Source organism: Podarcis filfolensis (assembly GCF_964270895.1).
Source record: "Podarcis filfolensis genome assembly, chromosome: 1".
Taxonomy (NCBI): domain Eukaryota; kingdom Metazoa; phylum Chordata; class Lepidosauria; order Squamata; family Lacertidae; genus Podarcis; species Podarcis filfolensis.
Genome location: NC_139604.1, coordinates 16,093,643 through 16,115,432, shown reverse-complemented (window position 1 = coordinate 16,115,432; position 21,790 = coordinate 16,093,643). Strand labels below are relative to the sequence as shown.

At 44.5% G+C, this 21,790-nt stretch overlaps 1 protein-coding gene and 1 long non-coding RNA gene across 5 annotated transcripts in view; one reads left to right on the top strand and one right to left on the bottom strand.

The window, feature by feature from the left end:
• The window catches only part of LOC310743842, an 887,199-nt gene that overhangs the window by 678,734 nt on the left and 186,675 nt on the right, over nucleotides 1–21,790 (bottom strand). The gene's annotated exons all lie outside the window — the stretch shown is intronic.
• Nucleotides 5,820–21,790, top strand: part of HECW2 (HECT, C2 and WW domain containing E3 ubiquitin protein ligase 2) — a 192,929-nt gene continuing 176,958 nt past the window's right edge. Inside the window, exon 1 of one of the 4 annotated variants that reach the window (XM_083626119.1) lies at nucleotides 5,820–6,863. The gene's annotated coding sequence lies outside the window, so the exon portion shown is untranslated. Of the gene's footprint in view, nucleotides 7,066–21,790 lie in introns of all 4 variants that reach the window. The other 3 variants (XM_083626120.1, XM_083626115.1, XM_083626116.1) reach the window with 3 other exon arrangements.

Sequence of the window (21,790 nt, the reverse complement as noted above, 5' to 3'; positions counted from 1 at the left end):
AGTGCATGTTTATTAAGAAGTGAGTCCCACTGAGTTCAATGCAACTTAATCCCAGGTAAGTACGTATATGATTACCACCTCCAATAGCACATTGCTGGCCTCCACAATGGCAGGAATGCCTGTAACGCTCATCTTTTTAACCTCAGGTAGTATTGCAATATTCAGTGAATGTCACCCACATTGTTCTTTCCCCCTTTCCTTGTTTCTGCCTGAGGTACAACAGAAGGAAGTGCCATCTCTGTTTTATATGGTGTGTTGTTGGGGACGCAAGTCTGTCAACCCTCGGGCAACAGTTTCCGTGTGTCTGTAGCCTGTCCATCACAAGAGTGGTTTCTTCCTGACTGCTAGACATGGCTTTGACTGATCCCACTGTCGAGGCAGACAGGAAAGCCTTGCTTAGCTGCTATTAAAGGGTACAGCCCATATCTCATAAAAAAATAAACGGCGAGCCATTTATTCTCATTGCTCTGTTTTGCACTCAAAAGCACCAATCCCAGTATTTGGCGATGAGCCAAATCCAGCTGGATGTTAAAACCTTTATAATCAGCCAGTCATGCTAACCCACAACAAAACAAATCATGGGTTCAGCAGTCAGGCCTGAGGTTTCAGAAGGGAGATGCAAGATCAAACCCCTCTTCAGTTAAGGAGTTTATGGGACTGAGAGCACAATGGGCAGGTGATAAAATGAGGTTCTGTGGTGACCACTAGCCACTTTCGGTGTGTGTGTGTGTGTGTGTGTGTGTGTGTGACCTAGTACCTGTTGTATCCTGAAACTATTGTAACGAATGCTGGTTTCTGTCACAATGTTCCGTTGAGCCAGAAGCGGTTTAGTCATGCTGGCCACATGACTCGGCCTGAAAGCGAGAACCCATAGTCGCCTTTGACTGGACTTAACCATCCAGGGGTCCTTTACCTTTATCTTTTTACCTGTTTACTCTGTATCCAGAATACTCCCACTGTTGGTTTGTGAAGCCATGTACAGTGGTACCTCGGGTTACATACGCTTCAGGTTACATACGCTTCAGGTTACAGACTCCGCTAACCCAGAAATAGTACCTCGGGTTAAGAACTTTGCTTCAGGATGAGAACAGAAATCGTGCTCCGGCGGTGCAGCGGCAGCAGGAGGCCCCATTAGCTAAAGTGGTGCTTCAGGTTAAGAACAGTTTCAGGTTAAGAACGGACCTCCGGAACGAATTAAGTACTTAACCCGAGGTTCCACTGTACGTACGCTAGCCATAATCCACATCTATCCTGCAGTTTCATGAGAAATGCCGCGTTTTGATGCATTTCTCCACCAAACCGTTTTCACTCCAATTTGAAAACATACATCATATGAACATATCTATGTATTTTCTCTGCTCACATGTGTGTGTGTGTGTGTGTGTGTGTGTGTGTGTGCAGACAGGCCACATGGTAAACACATCTAACCGTATTATGTGTTCAACGATGTGCAAATGCGATTTGAAGTGGGGGGGAACCACTTCACTTTAAAAGAGTAATGTGTGCACAGTCTGTGTTGACATCCTTCTGACAAAGTAAAGCACTGCTTAAGCAAGAGTACATATTATGGGCCACATAACACAGATTAGTTATGACTTTACTGTTAAGAAATCCTGCAAGTGTCATCATCTGCATGTCTATTCAGAATAAAGTCTCACTGGGTTCAATTATTTCAGCCTTTTTTTGCCCATTTAAAATGCACCAACAACCTTGGGGATAGAATAGAACTCATCTTTAGAAAGGACTTTAAGAACTGAAAAGAGAGATGATGTATGGACTTTTATAACCCAAGAAAATGTTTAATAAAAACAGACCCTTCAAGTGTCCCTATTTTCCAGGGACAGTCCTGAATTTACAGAAGCCGTCCCAGTTTCTGATTTGATCCCAGAATGTTCCGCTTTTCCTAAGGACATCCCTATTTTCATCATAAAAATGTATGGTAGGATATCCATATTTCCATCAGAGGGTATGGAGTTATATGACCCCTGAGCCAAGGAGATAAGTAAGTATACAACTTTTAGAAGACATCTGAAGGCAGCCCTGTATATGGGTTTTTAAAAAATGTCTAATATTTTATTATGTTTTTATATATCGAAAATCATTGGGTTAGCTCAGTGAGGAGAGTGTGAGACTCTTAATCTCAGGGTCATGAGTTCCAGCCCCATGTTGGGCAAACAATTTTTGCATTGCAGAGGGTTGGACTAGATGACCCTCGTGGTCCATTCCAACTCTACAATTCTATGTTTCTATATGTTGGGAGCCGCCCAGAGTGGCTGGGGCAACCCAGTCAGATAGGTGGTGCAATAATAATAATAATAATAATAATAATAATAATAATAATAATAATAAAAAATAGAATAGGACATCCCTATTTTCTTTATATATATATATATAAATTTTATTAAATTTTTTGTTTTGCAATTTAGAATATTCATTTAAACAACATTAAGATATCAGTGACTTCCCTTCTTCTCTTTCCATGGTTCATTTTGCATAACATAAATCCCTGCATATTTTATATAAACTAAACCATTCAGTATTCCATTACTACTTCCATCAATACTTATTCACACTGTTGAATTTCTTAATGCTGCCAACGTTTTCAAGTGTACACAGTTTCCCCATATATACAATAAACATTTCCCAATCTTCTTGAAACAAATGCTCTTCTTGTTCTCTTGTTCTATAAGTTAGATCTGCAAGCTGTGCATATTCCATCAGTTTAAGGTGCCATTTTTCTTTAGTTGGGACTTTGCTTGTTTTCCATTTTTCGGCTAACGAAACACAGACCGCCATAGTGGCATACATAAATAACCTTTGTTGACACCTGGGAATTTCCATCTGAATTATCCCCAACAAAAAGGACTCTGGGGTTTTTTTGGAAACATTTTTTCCAATTCATTATAAATTATGTCCCAATACTCTTTTACCCTTTTACAGGTCCGTCACATATGAAAGACCTCATTGCATCTCCAGCACGTATGCAGCATTTTATTCCTTGAAGCAGATCTACAGTGGTACTTTGCTTCTCAAACACCTTGGTTCTCAAACCATTTTGGACTCACAGCTGTCCATGGAGGCGCAGGTCAATTCTGTGTCCAGGGCAGCTGTTTACCAGCTCCATCTGGTACGCAGGCTGAGACCCTATCTGCCCGTGGACTGTCTCACCAGAGTAGTGCATGTTCTAGTTATCTCTTGCTTTTACTGCAATGTGCTCTGTGTGGGGCTACCTTTGAAGGTGACCTGGAAACTACAACCAATCCAGAATGTGGCAGCTAGACTGGTGACTGGGAGCGACCGCCGAGACCACATAACACCGGTTTTAAAGATCTACATTGGCTCCCAGTACGTTTCTGGGCACAATTCAAAGTGTTGGTGTTGACCCTTAAAGCCCTAACAGCCTCGGTCCTGTATACCTGAAGGAGCGTCTCCACCCCCATCGTTCTGCCTGGACTGCATCCTAGCACTGTGACTAACTGCTAATGAAGAGTGTGAGCAATGCTTCTCTCCGTATGTTTATATTACATTGCTCTCAATTTAATAACCTTTCACTATGTTATCACCAACCATAGTAAAAAAGTTCCAGCGCCGAGGGCCTTCTGGCGGTTCCCTCGCTGCGAGAAGCCAGGTTACAGGGAACCAGGCAGAGGGCCTTCTCGGTAGTGGCACCCGCCCTGTGGAACGTCTTCCCACCAGATGTCAAAGAGAAAAACATCTACCAGACTTTTAGAAAACATCTGAAGGCAGCCCTGTTTAGGGAAACTTTTAATGTTTAACAGACCATTGTATTTTAATATTTTGTTGGAAGCCACCCAGAGTGGCTGGGGAAACCCCGCCAGATGGGCGGGGTATAAATAAATTATTATTATTATTATTATTATTTGGTTCCCAAACACCAAAAAACCGGGAGTAAGTGTTCTGGTTTTCAAATGTTTTTTGGAAGCCAAACTTTTGATGCGGCCATCGGCTTTTGTTTCTGAGGCGCCTTCACCAATCAGAAGCCGCACCTTGGTTTTCGAATATTTTGGAAGTCCAATGGACTTCTGGAATAGTTTAAGTTCGAGAACCAAGATACCACTGTATTTGGGACTTTTGGTTTTGCTATTTATTTTGTGTTTTTGTTTTTGAAGATTTTTTGGTTAATTTGTTTTTGTGACTGTGTGGAACCCAGTTCAGCTGATTGATTGTGTGACTGCGGAAATGGATAAAAGCCCCCCCCCCCCCCCGCAAACAATGACTAGCATCAGAGCAAGTAGGAAAAATAATTAATTTTAATTATATACAATACTGTCTTATTTATTTTATAGCACAGTACATTGATTATTTCTTTCATTTTATGGATCAACGGTCTCGTTAGAGAGTAAAATTCATGTTAAATTGCTGTTTTAGGGTTGTTTTTTTAAAGTCTGGAACAGATTAATCCGTTTTGCATTACTTTCTGTGGGAAAGTGCGCCTTGGTTTTGGAACGCTTTGGTTTTGGAACGGACTTCTGGAACGGATTAAATTTGAGAACTGAGGTACCACTGTATAAATTATTTCCCAATACTCTTTTAGCCTTTTGGGGGTCCACCACCTATGAAAGACCTCATTGCATCTGCAGCACGTTCTTCGTTGAAGGAGAACTACTTGAAAATGATTTACAGATGGCATTTACCTTGGAGCATAGCTGTCAACTGTCCCTTATTTGGCGGAAAACTCCCTTATCTCAGCGCCGTTTCCCGCTGCTGTCCCGGATTGATGATGTCCCTTAAATTTCCCGGTTTCATGCTCACTCGGCTTGGGAGGGAAGCAGCGGCTCGGGGTCCTCCGCCTCGAGAGAGAGAGCGCGCATGCATGAGCTGCCGCGTCTCCGTCTTTCCCTTTTCCTCCTCAGTGGCGCATCGTGAGGAGACGGGTGGCGGGCAGGCAGCCCTTCTCTTGTGAGACTTCCGCCACGCTGCCAGGGGAAGCCGGAGGCGGCAGCGGCTGAGGAGGCGGACTGAGGGAAGAGGAAGAGGAGGGGATGGGGAGGGATGCAGAAGGGCGGCGCTTCAGCAGCCGGCGTGGCACCGCAACGGCCTCATGCCGGGCTCACGGGCGGTATGGGCAAGAGTCTCTCTCCCTCCCCGTCTCTCGGGCAGGGAAGGGCCGATGGAACTCCTCGCGCCAGGACGACAGCAGCCCCGACGTGCTGCTTAGCATCCCCTCCAACCAGCGCAGCATCTTAATGTAGTGACTTCCCCCTCTGCATCCCTTTCATAACTCTATTTTTATAAATCATTTGTCCATCCATAGTTCAAATTTTTACTACAAGTTTTCTGTCAATCCTACCAATGTATGTAACTCTTTACAATAGTCTTTCAAATAAATTATAAACTTCCCCCATTCTTTATTAAAGAGGTCCTCTTCCTGGTTTCTAATTCTGCCTGTAAGCTTTGCCATCTCATCAGTTTTGTCTGCCACTCTTTTTTGGTCTGAGTTGTAGACCCTTAGGATCATCTAGTCTAACCCCCGCAAAACACAGTCGTAGCCAAAGCAGCATGGCTCCATCCGTGGTGGATTTATGCATGTTAAGCAAAATCCCTTATTTTGGCTGCTGATCCCTTATTTTCGAGGCTGCCGGTCCCTTATTTTCAAATTTGTTAAGTTGACAGCTATGCCTCGGAGTAGCCTTGCTAAGATGTAAAAGAGATGTATAGGACATCCCTATTTCCCCCGGATAAATCTTGAAGGGCTATGTAAAAACAGTTTAAAGAAACATCCCCACACGGGGAGGTCTCCCCTTCTGGGAGCGAGACTGCTGGCGGCAGCTGGCGGCGCCCGAACGCCTTGCCGCGCTCCCGGGCAGCTGCTCTAGGGGGCGGCGTCCGCCCTGGCTTCCGACGGAGAAGGCGGCTTCGAGGCGGAGAGGCAGAAAGACCCCAAGAGAGCGAGGGAAGGAGCGCAGCTGGATTACCCACAATTCTCCCTCCGCAGCCCCTGCAAAGAGGTGGAGGTTAGGGTTAGCTCCCCACCCACAGGCAGCAGCAGCAGCAGCTGGGAGGGAAGCAAAAAGGCAGAGGCGACGAGGAAGCAATCTAGCGGCGGCGGCTTTCGCGCTTGGAGAGCGTCTGTTTGCGCAAGCTGCTGCGGTTCTCCTTAAAGCTCCCGTCTCGCCTTTCTCTCTCTCACCTCAGCGCAGGCAGCGCCGCGCGCCCCTCCCGTTGCCTCCGCACCGCCCTGGGCAGCTAAAACGCCGCGCGCGCCTCCCCTCAGTCACCCCCGTCTCTCTCCATTCCTCCTCGGCGCCGCCGGAGGAGAACATGGCACCGAGTCGCGCTTTGGCGCTCTCGCCTTCGCCGCCCGCAGCCTTTCGCTGAGGCGAAAGCCGCTGCCGCTGCTGCGGTTGCTTCCTTGGGCCTGCCTCTCCCCTGAGCACAGGCGGGTCTCTCGCCTTCCTTCCCTCCCTCCCTCCTCCTTTCTCTCCCGCCTTTTCCAGGACGGAGCAGCCTCGTCAACAAGGAAGATGCCCGCGCCCAGGCGCCAGAGAAGGCGCAGGCTGAGGGGACGCTGAGGCGGCTGCCGGGAGCGCGCGCGAGAGAGAAGAGGCAGGAAAAATAATAATAATTAGGAAGCAGCAGCAGCGCCTCAGGTTGAAGGGAAGACGAAAGGGTGGGGGCTGTTCTTCAAGGACTGGGGCAGCCTCTCCCTTCCTCTCCTCAGCATCCTTCGCCAGAGAGAGAGAGGTGTCGCTCGCTGCATGGAGGAGAGCAAGGCGGGCGCCGAGTCCTCGCCTAGCGGAGCGCAGCAGCGGCGGCTGGCAACCTCTCCGCCCTCCCCCCCGGGCCTTGTTTCTCCTTCCACCCCTCGCGCAGGTGCCCGGCTGCAGACGGCGTTGCTGGAGGTGAGTTGAATGGAAAGGATGCCTCGGGTGGGTGCGGGTTTATTTGCTGCGGCTGCTGCTCCTCCCACGGCAGGTAGGAGGATGGAGGGAGAGATGCTGCTTTTGTTTGCGTGGGCTGCTGGCTTGCTTGCTGGGCGCCACCAGGCGCGCGCTCGCCCTTCCCACAGCATCTTGGCCACAGGGGAAGATACAGGATGCAAACGTGAGTCAGTTTTGCTGCTGGTGGTGGTGGTGGAGGAGGAGGAATACGCACCCACACCCATGGCATTGTTATGTCATTTCCTCGAGGCAGCCAGAGTCTTGGCGGCATCCTTTGCATCCATGGAAAGGGATGGAGGAAACCACAAGCCAACTCCCAGGGGCCTGTGGTCCCTTCTCCCCCCCCCATAAAATATTGGAGGGGGTGGGGCCCCCTAAAGTTGACAGGCATTGCCATTCAAATGGTGTGCATGTGCCACACCTTGTTGTGATGGGTGGGGCTTACCTGCCCCCCCCCAATATTTTAATCAAGTTGGCACCCCTGGCACAAAGTCACCTGGCCTTGCCTGTGTGCAGTTTCCCGCAACATGCAGGATAATGGCAGATGTGTCAGGTTCCTCTGTACCGTTATGGCCATCGTTTTCCTCCAGAACTCATGCTCTGTGCTTAATGCACACACGCACATGCGTGCGTGCGCACATACAGGGCGATTACACAAGGATTTCCTTATGAGAGGCCGGTCCGGGGTCGGCTGCCCTGGGACTTAGAATTACGGTGAAAAACGGCAGCAAACTCCTGAAACCTCTGTGTAGTTTAATCAGCCTCTGAATCTGTGGAAGCATTTGGCTTTTGATGTTTCCGGTGGCGAGGAGTCAAATTCAGAAGGAATTTGCAGGGAAAAGGAGAAAGGTGGCTCAGGAGTGCGTTCTGTCAACTGGTTTAGTTGAAAGCATTTGAGCGTGTTGTATTGGACACAAGCCAGTCATAGGCAGCCTTTCAGTTTATATATTACGTATAGTTCAGTTGCCTTTCTTGAATGTTTTGCTTCTGACACCAGGTTGATGTCTTGGTTAAATTCTTGGGTGTGAGGCTACAAATGACTAGATTTTTGTATAGGGCCTTGTGCTGTACAGGGACTTACTTGCCTTTTTGCTTAAATATAGCTGCCATAGAAAAATATGAACCAGCTGGAAATGTTTAGGATTTGGCTTATTTTGATTTTGAGCTTTGTTCTTATCTAATTTTTCTGAAGAATTAGCTTGCTGGAGATCTTACTTTCTTTGGCCTCTTTTGAACCAACCTTACAGAAAAACCAGGAAATATTTAAAGAAAGGAAAGGAAGTATTTTCCATGGGAAGGTTAATGGTGTCACTAACACTTCATTTCGGATGGGATGGCTGTTACATAACTGGGTGCTGTTGATAGCCTCTGTGTGACAATTTAAATGGTTGCTTCTTTATTGAAAATAGACTTCTTTGATTCGCCACCCCTCCTTTAGTCAATATGTTAAGAAGCTTTAAGTTTTGCAAGAAAAATGTTTCTATAAAACGGCCAATACATAATTTTCTTCCCTAGGTGGTATGGGTTTTAATTTAAAAGCTCTGTACACATTTAACCATATTTCTGGTGGTTCCTTTTGTTTAGCTTGCCTTTTTTTCGTTGACAAGCTACTTGGAGCATTGACAACGGCACTAATTTTCAGTGGATCTTTTCCATTCTGAACAGCTTCACAAGGAAAGAAAGCAGAAAAGAACAAATAATAATTGAAATGACAAATGTGTAAAAACCTTCTAACTTAATACAGAAATGAAATGACTCTTAATTCCCTAATGCCAAGTGGGATCAAGTGCTTTATATAAAAAACCCTTTTTAAAAAATGTGCTTTTGCTTTTAGGAGAGAAAATGTACTCCTTAAACTTGAGAAGTAAAATGTTAATGTGATTGAAACTGATGAAGGTTTGCTTGCTGGCCTTTCAGATGATCAGCTGCTTCCCCCATTGCTTTTAACAAATTGCTCCTTTTCTAGTTGTAAAGACAGAGCAACTTGCCCTATATATTTTCAGGCTTACTTTCTAGTAAACAACTGACCTAAATGGTGAAGCAGAACCTACATTTTGGCTGCCTTTGATGAAAGAATTTAGTTTTTCAAACATGTTGACTCTCTCTGAATGGGCATGTTGTAATTGACTTCTGCCTTTTCGTTTAAATCAGATCATTGTTGGAAACTCATATACTGTATTAGCTAATTGCCCCCCAAATGGCACCTTAGTTTACGGTTGTCGCCGCGAAATGTCTAGGCAATTCATTTTTTTACAATGAAATTTATTATTAGTTTTGTTATTCATTTCATTCCTACGCCACTTTATATTTTAAAGAAAAGAAAAAATATCAGAGAGGTTTGCAACACATTAAAACATCAGATAAAACAATCCGGAATAAAACAAATTCAAGCTTCAAGGAAAATATTTCAGATCCTTCTCTAAGGGAAATTTTGCTTTCCCCATATTTATCTACTTAATTTATATAGCTGCCGAGCAGCAGAAGTACTCTAGGAAGCCAGTGTGGTGTTAGTGATTAGTGTCTGACTAGGACCTGGGAGATCAGAGTTCAAATCCCCACTCAGTCATGAAGCTCACTAGGTGACATTGGGCCAGTCACAGCCTCCTAACCTACTCCACAGGGTTGTTGTAGGATAAGGGGGGGGGGTTGACGCAGGTGGGCTGTGGGTTAAACCACAGAGCCTAGGGCTTGCTGATCAGAAGGTCGGCGGTTTGAATCCCTGCGACGGGGTGAGCTCCCGTTGCTCGGTCCCTGCTCCTGCCAACCTAGCAGTTCGAAAGCACGTCAAAGTGCAAGTAGATAAATAGGTACCGGTCCGGCGGGAAGGTAAACGGCGTTTCCGTGCGCTGCTCTGGTTCACCAGAAGTCATGCTGGCCACATGACCCGGAAGCTGTACGCTGGCTCCCTCGGCCAATAAAGCAAGATGAGTGCTGCAACCCCAGAGTCGGCCACGACTGGACCTAATGGTCAGGGGTCCCTTTACCTTTACCTAAGGGGGGTTGAACCATGTGCTCATTGGAGAGAAAAGTGGGATATGAATGCAGTAAATGAGCTCTTCTGCTTACCTGCTTAAGAAAGCTGGAGGGGCCAGCCAGATGGAGATGTCAGTTGCCAACCTGGCAACCGGATATCATCCACGTGGTTGTAATTAGACATGCGGCTGGTGCCTGGGGAATTTCTACCCCGATTCAGATACCCCCTTTTTTTTCAATTTGTTCCAAACTGTTTTAGATTTTCCCTGCTTGCATTATTCAGTGGAAAAGGCTCTTCCTTGATATTGTGATTTATGTTTTGCAGGAGGTCTCTTACTGTTAACTACAAATATGGAAAATTGTTTTGTTTTTTTCTGGAAGAGCCATAATACTATATGGAACGCTAAGCTTGGTGATAAATTGGGACAAAACATGGATTTTAGGGAATAAAATGTTTTGTCTCATACTCTGTAGCAGTTTTGTCTGCTTCTACCACTGCTCAATCTGTAAATTGAATGAAAAATGTTTCGAGAGCACTGGTAGGCAAATGCTGATAATTAAAATAAAAAGTTCTCAGGCATGCAATATTTTTTTTTGTATTATAAAAAAGCAACGACGTTAATTGCAAAGGCAAATATGTGTTGCATTAGAACAATATTTCTACAACAGGACCACAGCCCTTACAACCCATGTAAATCAGAAGTCCATTACTATGAGCTACATAGGGAATGAATGGCAGTGATTAATTAAAAAAGGTAGCTAAGTCAGCAAAAATGCTTTCACCCCTATGATAACGTGTAAATCCACAATAATCTCTGCTCCAATTAGTATGGTTGCAGGCAGCTGTAACAGAGGCAAGAATGCTCACTCTTGCAATGTGATATAAATCTTTCCACATTCAGCTTAGGTAGTTTTAATAGAGATCAGCACCTCCACTCTTGTGATGCAAACTGTTCAGGTACAGCTAATGGGCTTGCTGACCTGTTTCATTGCCATAGTCTTACATGTGAACTTTGCACACTTCAGCAAACCTCTTTAAAAAAAGAGCAGTGCACATGGCAAAACTGCATCCTAGCACTGTGACTAACTGCTAATGAAGAGTGTGAGCAATGCTTCTCTCCGTATGTTTATATTACATTGCTCTCAATTTAATAACCTTTCACTATGTTATCACCAACCATAGTAAAAAAGGGGGGGGGAAAGTGCCTTGTGGCACCTTAAAGACAAACAAAGTTTTGTAGACTAGAGTCCATTTCATTCAGATGCATGAATTGCAATCCTCAGTTGTAGGTACATATATACAGGGCTGGTGGAGGAGGGGAACGGATTGTAAGCATAAAGGTTAAAGAGAAATGAAATGCAAAAACTACAGATATTGACAATTTAACTGAATAGAATTTACTTCATAAATTTGTATACCACTTGATTTGTCAGACAAACAAACCTCAAAGCGGTATACAAAATAACGTATACAAAATTATTTCAAGCTTAATGTATAGAATCTTTTATTCTCTTGCTAATTATTCTTCTTTAAAGGTTCATCTTATATTTGGCTTACTTTATGTTTTCTTCAGAAATCTGCTAGTTGCTTTGAATATATACTTTATACCTGACTTTCTTCAGCAATGTTTTATTCTGGATTGTTTCATTTGATGTTTTAATGTAGGTTGCAGACTGCTTTGAGGTCCGTCCCCCTTAAAAATACAAAGCAGTATAGAAATGAAATGAAATGAAAACAACAACAATAATGATGATGAATGTGCACAAAGCAAGCAAGCACAGTTGACCCTTCACTGCAGCAGTGAGTTTCATCATAGTGACACTTGTGCTCTGTGGCCTGGCAATCTTAAACAGGCTGCAAGACAAGACACAGTGAGTCAAGGCAGGGTTCAGGCTAGAGGGAAGGTGTAGGCTATGCTCTGGGGAACGCAAAGCTCTGACATTGGACTAGCAACGAACAAGCCAAAACTGAGCCGATAAATAGTAGTAGCTGCTCTACTCAAAAGGCCCACCCTTCTCCAGTAATCTCCTTGCATACAATATCTGGTTTATAACGCCACACTATGCCTAAAAAAGCATTTCTATAGACTTGTTGGGATGCTGGTGGCGCTGTGGGTTAAACCACAGAGCCTAGGGCTTGCCAATCAGAAGGTTGGTGGTTCGAATCCCTGCGACGGAGTGAGCTCTGCTCGGTCCCTGCTCCTGCCAACCTAGCAGTCCGAAAGCACATCAAAGTGCAAGTAGATAAATAGGTACTGCTGCGGTGGGAAGGTAAACGGCGTTTCCGTGCGCTGCTCTGGTTCGCCAGAAGCGGCTTAGTCATGCTGGCCACATGACCCGGAAGCTGTACGCCGGCTCCCTCGGCCAATAAAGCGACATGAGCGCCACAACCCCAGAGTCGGTCACGACTGGACCTAATGGTCAGGGGTCCCTTTACCTTTTATAGACTTGTTTAAAGAAAGGTATTCAAGAAAAAAGTATGTTCTGATGTTAGCAAAATACTGCTCTCAAAAATGTGCAGATTGCCAAGGCTCTTTACTGGACAGGTGGAAAGTGCTATGAGTGGGTGGTTCTGATGAACAGGAGTTGGCAAAGTGACCTATTCTTCAGAAGGAATCCCACTGAGTTTAGCAGAACTTTCTCCAGGTGGATTATATGTAGAACTGTAGCCTAAATTTTCAGTTCTCTCCTTAATGGCGTAAAACGCATACCAAGGGGAAAAAAACCAACCCCTTTAATATGAGTGCTCCAAGTTATTCCTAGAAATCCTGCTTTTGCTACTGCAAAAATACCTGCTCTCATCAGCAGTGAAGATGAAATGCAGTGCACATTGCCCCCGGCAACACTTAAATAGCATCCCTGGACTTTCTTCAGAGGTTGGGAATTTTGTTGCTATGCTTGGCTAGGTAGACCCTGATAAGGTTACCGTATTTTTCGCCCTATAGGACGCACTGTCCCATAAGGCGCACCTAGTTTTTTGGGGGGGAAATAAAGGGAAAAAAATTATTTCCCCCCCAGGCACGGGGCTGGGGCGGGGGAGGCCCGAGCTTCCCCCGACCCCAGCCCCCAAACAGGCAGCTCTCTGCAAGCCGTGGAAGCCCAGCGCTGGCTCCCGCTGCTTGCGGAGAGGTCCGCGAAGCCTGGACGCGCTGAGCTCAGCGAGGGCAGGCTTCAGCATGCAGGCAACTCTCCGCAAGCAGCGGGAGCGCTCCCGCTGCTTGCGGAGAGGTCCGCGAAGCCTGGAGAGCGAGAGGGGTCGGTGCGCACTGACCCCTCTCGCTCTCCAGGCTTCAGCGAAAGCCTGCATTCGCCCCATAGGACGCACACACATTTCCCCTTCATTTTTGGAGGCGGAAAAGTGCGTCCTATAGGGCGAAAAATACGGTATATAGCACAGCGTCATATGGTCAGTTACGTTAATACAGTACATCCTTCTTCTGAGGTCTTAGTTGCATTGCAGTCTGGAGGAGATAAGAAACAGTAGGCCGTCCTTCTGTATTCCAGTAAAATAAACCTATCCCTTTCCACCTGCCGGAGGACTTCAAGAAGGAGAGGAAAAGGGACAGGTTTGGTGGTGAGCATGAATAGTGTCTGGTCAGCAAGCCAAGCCAATATTAGTGGGCCATGCATGGTGTGTATAATCATTTCTCCTGTCCTTGTAAGTAAAGAGCAGCTACATTGTTCTGAACTAATCATAAACGAATTATTGTAATGTTTCTATGGTGCTAACAATGTGTTAGGGGCTATAGAGGATTCAGAAGTTGTCCCGGTCAGTATCAGGGCTTGCACAACAAAATAGGAGCTTTTCCACTGTCCCAACAATATCTTAAGAGTCTGGTGATGGGGTTTGGGGGAAATAGAGTGCGAGATCAGTTATGTGTGGGGAAAATATTACTAACTGCAATTTTGTAGTGGAGTTTCCCCTTTAAGGTGCATCCTACAGTATGCAGCCCTCTTTGAAGACACCCCCTGTTTAAATCATGGCTGTCTCATTTAAAGGGTGGTATCCAACTAACTCATTCTGTTCATATGCAAATCCTTGCAATGACTGAAGAAGTTACTGCCTGAAGAATCCTCCCTCATTCCAAAGACATCCTCTCCAATTCCATGCATGAAAGTTGAGCAGGCTGCTTCTGAAGGGAGCAGTCTAGCCTAGGACAGGGCAGGCTGCATGGCTCAAACAATTATGTCCACTCTCAATATCTGCCACCTGAGGTGGCTGCCTTACTCTCCCTCATAATAGGACCGGTCCTGAAAGGGATATGCGGACACAATCCAGCAGAGCTACCTAGTGCTGGCTGTGTGCAAGATCACACATTGGCTAAAAGAAGGAAGATCACCTGCAACTTGGTTCAGCATTCAGTTCTGGTCCAATACATTTTGATGCTTTAGGTGGAGCAACAAATGGTGCTCCCCCTCAACAAGTCAAGGTGCGTAGCACCCAAGGCTGACCAAGTTATTCTTGTGCTCGAGGCAGAAAACCCCACAAGTCTCTCTCCCTTGGAATAAAAAATACATTAGCAATAAATTAAACAACTAATAATTTGCTGCCCTTCCACAACACCTAAAATCTGATGCCTCAGCCAGTAGCCTTACTCTGCCTGATGGTAGGGTCTGGCCTGTTAGAATTACTTTTAAGTAAACCTCAAAGTTCTCGAAGCCAAGAGCAAACAAGTGGCATAGCTCTGTGCTGGGTCCCTCAAATTTGTTTTTTTATACTTTTAAGGGCAACTTGCAACTTCATATCTATCATCTATATGTGTGTGTGTGTGTTGTTGTTGTTGTTGTTGTTGTTTTTGTATTAAATAAGTGATTTTTTGATTGGCTACAGAAAGTCAGCCAAAACTCTCCCACGTTGACTTTTAGGGGAGCAGGAAGAGATTGTGCAAATACCTCAGATCTGCAAGCCCTCCTTTCGACCTTGTTTTAGTGATAGCAAACATTTAAAATGATGACATACCTTGCTTTTATCATTTTTAATTGCTTAGTCGGGCATGTTAAGCCTCTATTACAATTACACAGCTTGCACATAACGTTACGGGTAAATTATTTATAATGTGAAAGGTATTACAGTCTTATTTTATTTTATTTTTTAAAAAAATAGTATAGTTGATGCAGCACATGGTTTGACTAGAAAGCCATGGAGTTTGACTGCATGTTTCTTATGACAGCTTGGGGCATTGCATATGGGGAGCCTTTGACTATGGGAGGAAAAGCTTGTGCTTTGCTACATGGGTTCGTGTTTCATCTGAAGAATCTAACATAATTTGGTCATGTTTTCCAACCACCATAGTTAATCAGCCATTGACAGTGTTAGAATTGGAAAGACAATGTTTACTTGGTGGTCAGAAGACTTGCAGGCCCAGACTATGGAGCTTTGGCCAGAAGAAAGCTAGTCTTAGGACAGAAAACAAACTTCTTGGAGAGGTCAGGTGATATAGTTGCAGTGGATGCAGGAGACTTGGTCCAGGAGATTATCTCTGCATCCCTCCTCTTCTGGGCAGCAGCTTTGTAGGGTTGGGGAGGAAGCTAGATTTGTACCTGCCTTCTGTGGAATCTTATTCTTTGGGGTTAGAGGGGGTCCTATAGCTGTTATTCCACTACTAATGTTTGATGTTGTCCTTACGGTGTGGAGATAAGAGTCCATCCTCATCTGTTTTACTGGATTTATGAGTCCCCATATCATTACTGGGACTAGTCTCAGGCTTGCCCTAGGGAAGAGACAACCATGTGTGGGTCCATGTGCTTACTGGAAAGTGTAGGAGGTCTCTATGAACCCCATGCTACTGGCCCCTTATTGCCCCAGGATGTAATCTAATAGGGGTCTTTAAAGTGGGATGAGGAACTAGTTCCTTTGGGAAACTCCCAACAATGGACCGTGACAGGTTCTTTGAGCACAAAGGTATTCATCCTTCCGACTCAGCTTGGGTTGCAGCTTTTCTTTGTCACATCCAGGAGCAGCCCATGGTTTTATGCTGCCTTGGGTGAAGAACAAGCTGTCATTTCCTCTCCCATTTCACATAATAGTGCTTCACCAGACTGGCAGCTGTATCTTAGCTTCAGCACTGGTGATGGGACATCATCCTCCAGTGTACCGGAAGACAGCAGTTCAGGGCTCACTGACTGGCACACACAGTTCTTTCTTTCTTTCTTACTTAGTTTTTATTTATACTTATCAAGTTTATATACTTCATTAATTTTACAATCAATTTAACATTTCAAAAGTTTGACTTCCTTCCCCCTCTTTCTGCAGTTCCTTAAATTTATTTTTTAATATCTTCTGCGTATCCAAATTCATTTAATTATCTACTGTAAATGTATACTCTTATAAAACTGCAGGTTATTACAATAATCCTGCTAATGTTTTTATCTGTTTACAGATTATCTGTAAATATTCACTAAACCATATCTATTCTTTTATAAAAAGTTTGTTATCTTGATTTCTTAATCTTCCGGTAAGTTTCACCATTTCTGCATATTCAATAAGTTTTTGTATCCATTCTTCCTTTGCTGGGACTTCTGCTGCTTTCCGCTCTTGGGCAAGTAGCATTCTTGCTGCTGTAGTAGCATACATAAATAAATTTCTATACAATTTAGGTACTGTAGTTCTGTCCCTATAATTCCCAAAAGAAAAGCTTCTGTTTTTTTAAAAATAAAGTTACCGTATTTTTTGCTCTATAAGACTCACTTTTTCCCTTCTAAAAAGTAAGGGGAAATGTGTGTGCGTCTTATGGAGCGAATGCAGGCTGCGCAGCTATCCCAGAAGCCAGAACAGCAAGAGGGATTGCTGCTTTTACTGTTCTGGCTTCTGAGATTCAGAATATTTTTTTTCTTGTTTCCCCCCTCCAAAAACTAGGTGCGTCTTGTGGTCTGGGGCGTCTTATAGAGTGAAAAATACGGTATTTTGAACATCCTTTTCTATATATTGTATATCATTTCCCAGTAAGCTTTAACCAAACAACAAGACCACCACGCATGATAAAAAGAACCTTCTTTACATTTTCAACACTTGTTTGATTTAGATTTATACATTTTTGCAATTTTACTCGGTGTTAGATACAAACAATATATCATTTTCATATAAATTTATCTAAACCATAACATGCTGTAAATTTTATATCCATATTCCACAATCGTTCCCATGCTTTGGAAGGCTGGCACACACAGTTCTGGCCACTAGCAGAAGGATATGATTTTGAGGCCCAGGAAGAACAGGCAGCAACTCCCAGCTAGCATCTCCCCACTTTGTCCAGTGCCTACTGCCTTCTGATACAGCCGCTTTGCTCTGCTTAATGATAGGGCTGTGTCCTGTCTCAAGGTGGTGTAAGATGGCGCTCTAGGGACCAGCTCAGATGTGCAAGTTATCACTTGATTTCTATATGCTGATGACAGGCAGCCTTTGAGAGGAAGATATTTATAGGGTGGGGGAGAATCAAGGTTAATGCAAGATTTGCCTTGTTGTCAGCTGCAGCTTTACTATGGTGTTTTGTGTTTTATTGTCATTGTGAGTGCTTGCATCGTTTGCGTGGTGTCAGAAGCACAGTTAATTAATCCCAGCAGGTGAAGCTCTGCGGGGGAAAGAAAACGAGGAACGGGAAGGTGAAAAAGGCTGTTTCTTCAGAGTGGAAAGGGGGAGTTGGAGGAGAATGATAGAAACAACAAAAGGAGAAGTGAAGGCATTCAGGCTACTGTAAACAAACTTTGGCTTCACACCTGTGCTGTGCACGGCCACAAAATCAAGCAAAACCATGTTGAAAAGCATTAGGAATGCTAAATTCCCAGATCATATTATTGAGCATCCTTTAACACTGTGTAATATTTGTGTGGAATGAATCAAAGTATTCTTCCCCTGGCTCTTAATGTGCTTTTTCGTTTGGAAAACGATCAGGTGTTTCCCAGCGCCACAAGCATTAAAAGGCAGTGATATATAGTCAGGGTGGCCAGTCAGACATGGAGATGGTTTCAGAAGCTTAGCTTTACTTTAGAAATATGCATTATATATTTTTTTTACAACAAAATGGTGTTTATTCCCAAGTAAATGTTTTTAGCATCAGGCAGCAGAAGCAAATCCCCTTTTGTTCCTGTGGTCATGATGGTGCTAACATTTTACTGAGTTTAAAATGCAAAACTGTGCGTATGCCAAGGGTACTTCATTTTTTAAAAAATCAGGGTTAGCAAAATGTTCATTTGGCAAGCAATCACCTATTACTACCATGATGTCAGGTAACATGTGCAGACACTCAAAATGACATCATGCGCATGTGCGGAAGCGGCAAAATGCAACCCGTGCACGCGCAGATGCGCCGTCGCGTTTACGTTCCATTCAGGATGCGAACGGTGCTCCGGAACGGATCCCGTTCGCATCCCGAGGTATCACTGTAATTTAATCTCTGCAGCCTTGTTTTAGATTAACATTTTCGATATGTAATTTATGCATAGAATGCTCTATTTTAGCTTTTATGGCTAGGACATAATTTCATGCAGTTTTAAAGGTATTTGGGGAGGAAATCAATTAATTAGATGATTTAGCAGATTAGTATGAAGATTTTTTTCCTTTTCTGCGCTTTTTAGATTACTGGTTGAGATACAGTCGAAAATGATTAGTAGTACAAAATTGCTTCCAGCAGTAATTGTAAGATTTTGGTGTACTGTATATATTTTGCACAGAGCCTAGTGAGATCTGAATATTAATTTGACTTTGTAAGTCTCTTCGAATTCAAACAGATTAATTGCATTTCTCATGAGACTTCTTGTATGCCTGTGCAAAAACAATGGTGCCTTTTCAGATGTAATAATTTGGCTCTTGTTTCCCTTCGCATTTGGTTGCTGAAATAAGAGAGATGTGGCTTTAAACATGTGCTCAAGGATGGTTCCCACAAACAGACCCATGAGCACATGAACGCATAGAGGGGGGAAGTGCCTGTAAACCACATCCCTCCACTACTGACAGAACCATTGACTATGTCTGCTGACCGCCACATGGTTGGCATCAGTGGAAACGGTTCCTGCTCTCACGTGTGGGTGCTAGGCATGAGCATGTGTGTGCCATTCTTCTCAGACTGATGCTGAATGTGCACCTGCAGGTCAGCAGGCACGTTGGACGGTTATGGCGTTGTGGGAGCAATTTCCCTCTGCTTTCCACCTCACAAACTCATGAATGTGTGAAGGCATTTATATGAACAGTCCTTTCCTGAGTTTTAGATTTTTCAGGATGTGCCAGATTTCCAAGGCTTTCCCCACAGTATACCCAACCATTTTTCTGCGTAGATGCACATCTCTATTAGAATGTGTGGACAATAAGTAGCAGAGGCTGCTTTGTTTCGCTTTAGTCCTATCTGTTTCCCTCCATATCATACCTTGACTGGGCCCAGAGCGCTTCAAAAGGCAAGGGAGATGGTGTCTGCAAGACCAGAATAGGAACCAAAAGTTTCCTGGCCTAATGCTGGGACCTAATTTAGTTAAGTTAGCTACTTCGTATGTGAAACTTAACTGGCCTCTTCAGACACAGAAGGGGGGAAATGTGTTCAACATTGGTTCCTTGGATTGGCCCCGTCTGGTATAAAGGTCTCCTGCCTTTGCTTAGTCAACATAAAATTATCAGCTGTTATTTGTTTGCAGCTGCTAAGCTTGCCCACCTTCTTAACAGAGAGGTCTCCTGATGTGGAAAAATGCTGTGCACATGACGGTTTGTGCTTTGGGAAAGATTTGTGACCTCTGATGTCGGAGTGTAACTGTCAAGGATCAAGGTGTTTGTAATGTGCTGCTTCTCTGTTGCAAGTCTGTTTCGTGGCAGATGCTTGGTGACAGGTTCTGAAAGGGGGAGAAGGCATGTGGAACCATTGTCTGTACCTGGTGAATTCATATTAATTGGTCTTTGAAATGACAGGCTTTGATTGGCAGGAGTAGAGTCCTCCAGATACTGCTGGACTCCAGCTCCCACCGGTCTTGACCGTTAGCCATACTAATTGGGGCTCATGGGACTCGGAATCCAGCAACATCTAGAGGATGCTGTCTTCTCTTATTCGTGCTCTAGTCAGTGAAAAAAGTTAACTGCGAGTGGAGGTTAAAAAAAGTCAATTGGGAAAGTTAGGTGGAGGTGTGAGCCAAAGACCAAAGAAAGCTGCTGAAAGTGCACAGCCGAGGCCTGAATATTAATATTTACTTCCCAGTGTGATAGTTAGACTTTGGTGAACTATTAGAAGAACAGAGATGGTAGCAGTTTTAGGCAAAGAAGCTGTTCTGTTAACTGGCCCAAGCAGCCAGAGGTTCGACAGGAGGAGCTTAGAATCATAGAATCATAGAGTTGGAAGAGACCACAAGGGCCATTGAGTCCAACCCCCTGCCAAGCAGGAAACACCATCAGAGCACTCCTGACATATGGTTGTCAAGCCTCTGCTTAAAGACCTCCAAAGAAGGAGACTCCACCACACTCCTTGGCAGCAAATTCCACTGTCGAACAGCTCTTACTGTCAGGAAGTTCTTCCTAATGTTTAGGTGGAATCTTCTTTCTTGTAGTTTAGATCCATTGCTCCGTGTCCGCTTCTCTGGAGCAGCAGAAAACAACCTTTCTCCCTCCTCTATGTGACATCCTTTTATATATTTGAACATGGCTATCATATCACCCCATAACCTCCTCTTCTCCAGGCTAAACATGCCCAGCTCCCTTAGCCGTTCCTCATAAGGCATCGTTTCCAGGCCTTTGACCATTTTGGTTGCCCTCCTCTGGACACGTTCCAGTTTGTCAGTGTCCTTCTTGAACTGTGGTGCCCAGAACTGGACACAGTACTCCAGGTGAGGTCTGACCAGAGCAGAATACAGTGGCACTATTACTTCCCTTGATCTAGATGCTATACTCCTATTGATGCAGCCCAGAATTGCATTGGCTTTTTTAGCTGCCGCGTCACACTGTTGGCTCATGTCAAGTTTGTGGTCAACCAAGACTCCTAGATCCTTTTCACATGTACTGCTCTCAAGCCAGGTGTCACCCATCTTGTACTTGTGCCTCTCATTTTTTTTGCCCAAGTGCAATACTTTACATTTCTCCCTGTTAAAATTCATCTTGTTTGTTTTGGCCCAGTTCTCTAATCTGTCAAGGTCGTTTTGAAGTGTGATCCTGTCCTCTGGGGTGTTAGCCACCCCTCCCAGTTTGGTGTCATCTGCAAATTTGATCAGGATGCCCTTGAGTCCATCATCCAAGTTGTTGATAAAGATGTTGAATAAGACTGGGCCCAAGACAGAACCCTGTGGCACCCCACTAGTCACTCTTCTCCAGGATGAAGAGGAACCATTGATGAGCACCCTTTGGGTTCGGTCAGTCAGCCAGTTACAAATCCACTGAGTGGTAGCATAGTCAAGACCGCATTTTACCAGCTTCTTTACAAGAATATCATGGGGCACCTTGTCAAATGCCTTGCTGAAATCAAGGTAGGCTACATCCACTGCGTTCCCTTCATCTACCAGGCTTGTAATTCTGTCAAAAAACGAGATCAGGTTAGTCTGACATGACTTATTTTTCAGAAATCCGTGCTGACTATTGGTGATCACAGCATTCCTTTCTAGGTGCTCACAGACTGTTTGCTTAATGATCTGCTCCAGAATCTTCCCTGGTATTGATGTCAGACTGACTGGGCGGTAATTATTTGGGTCCTCTCTTTTCCCCTTTTTGAAAATAGGGACAACATTTGCCCTCCTCCAGTCGGGCATTGTTTTCTTTATCGGAGAAGACTGAGGCAAAGAAGGCATTGAGGAGTTCAGCCCTTTCTGTGTCCCCTGTTTGCATTTCACCATCTTCTCCTCTGAGTGACCCCACTGTTTCTTTGTTCTTCCTTTTGCTACAAACATACCCATAAAAGCCTTTTTTGTTGCTTTTAACCTCTCTAGCAAGCCTGAGTTCATTCTGTGCTTTAGCTTTTCTG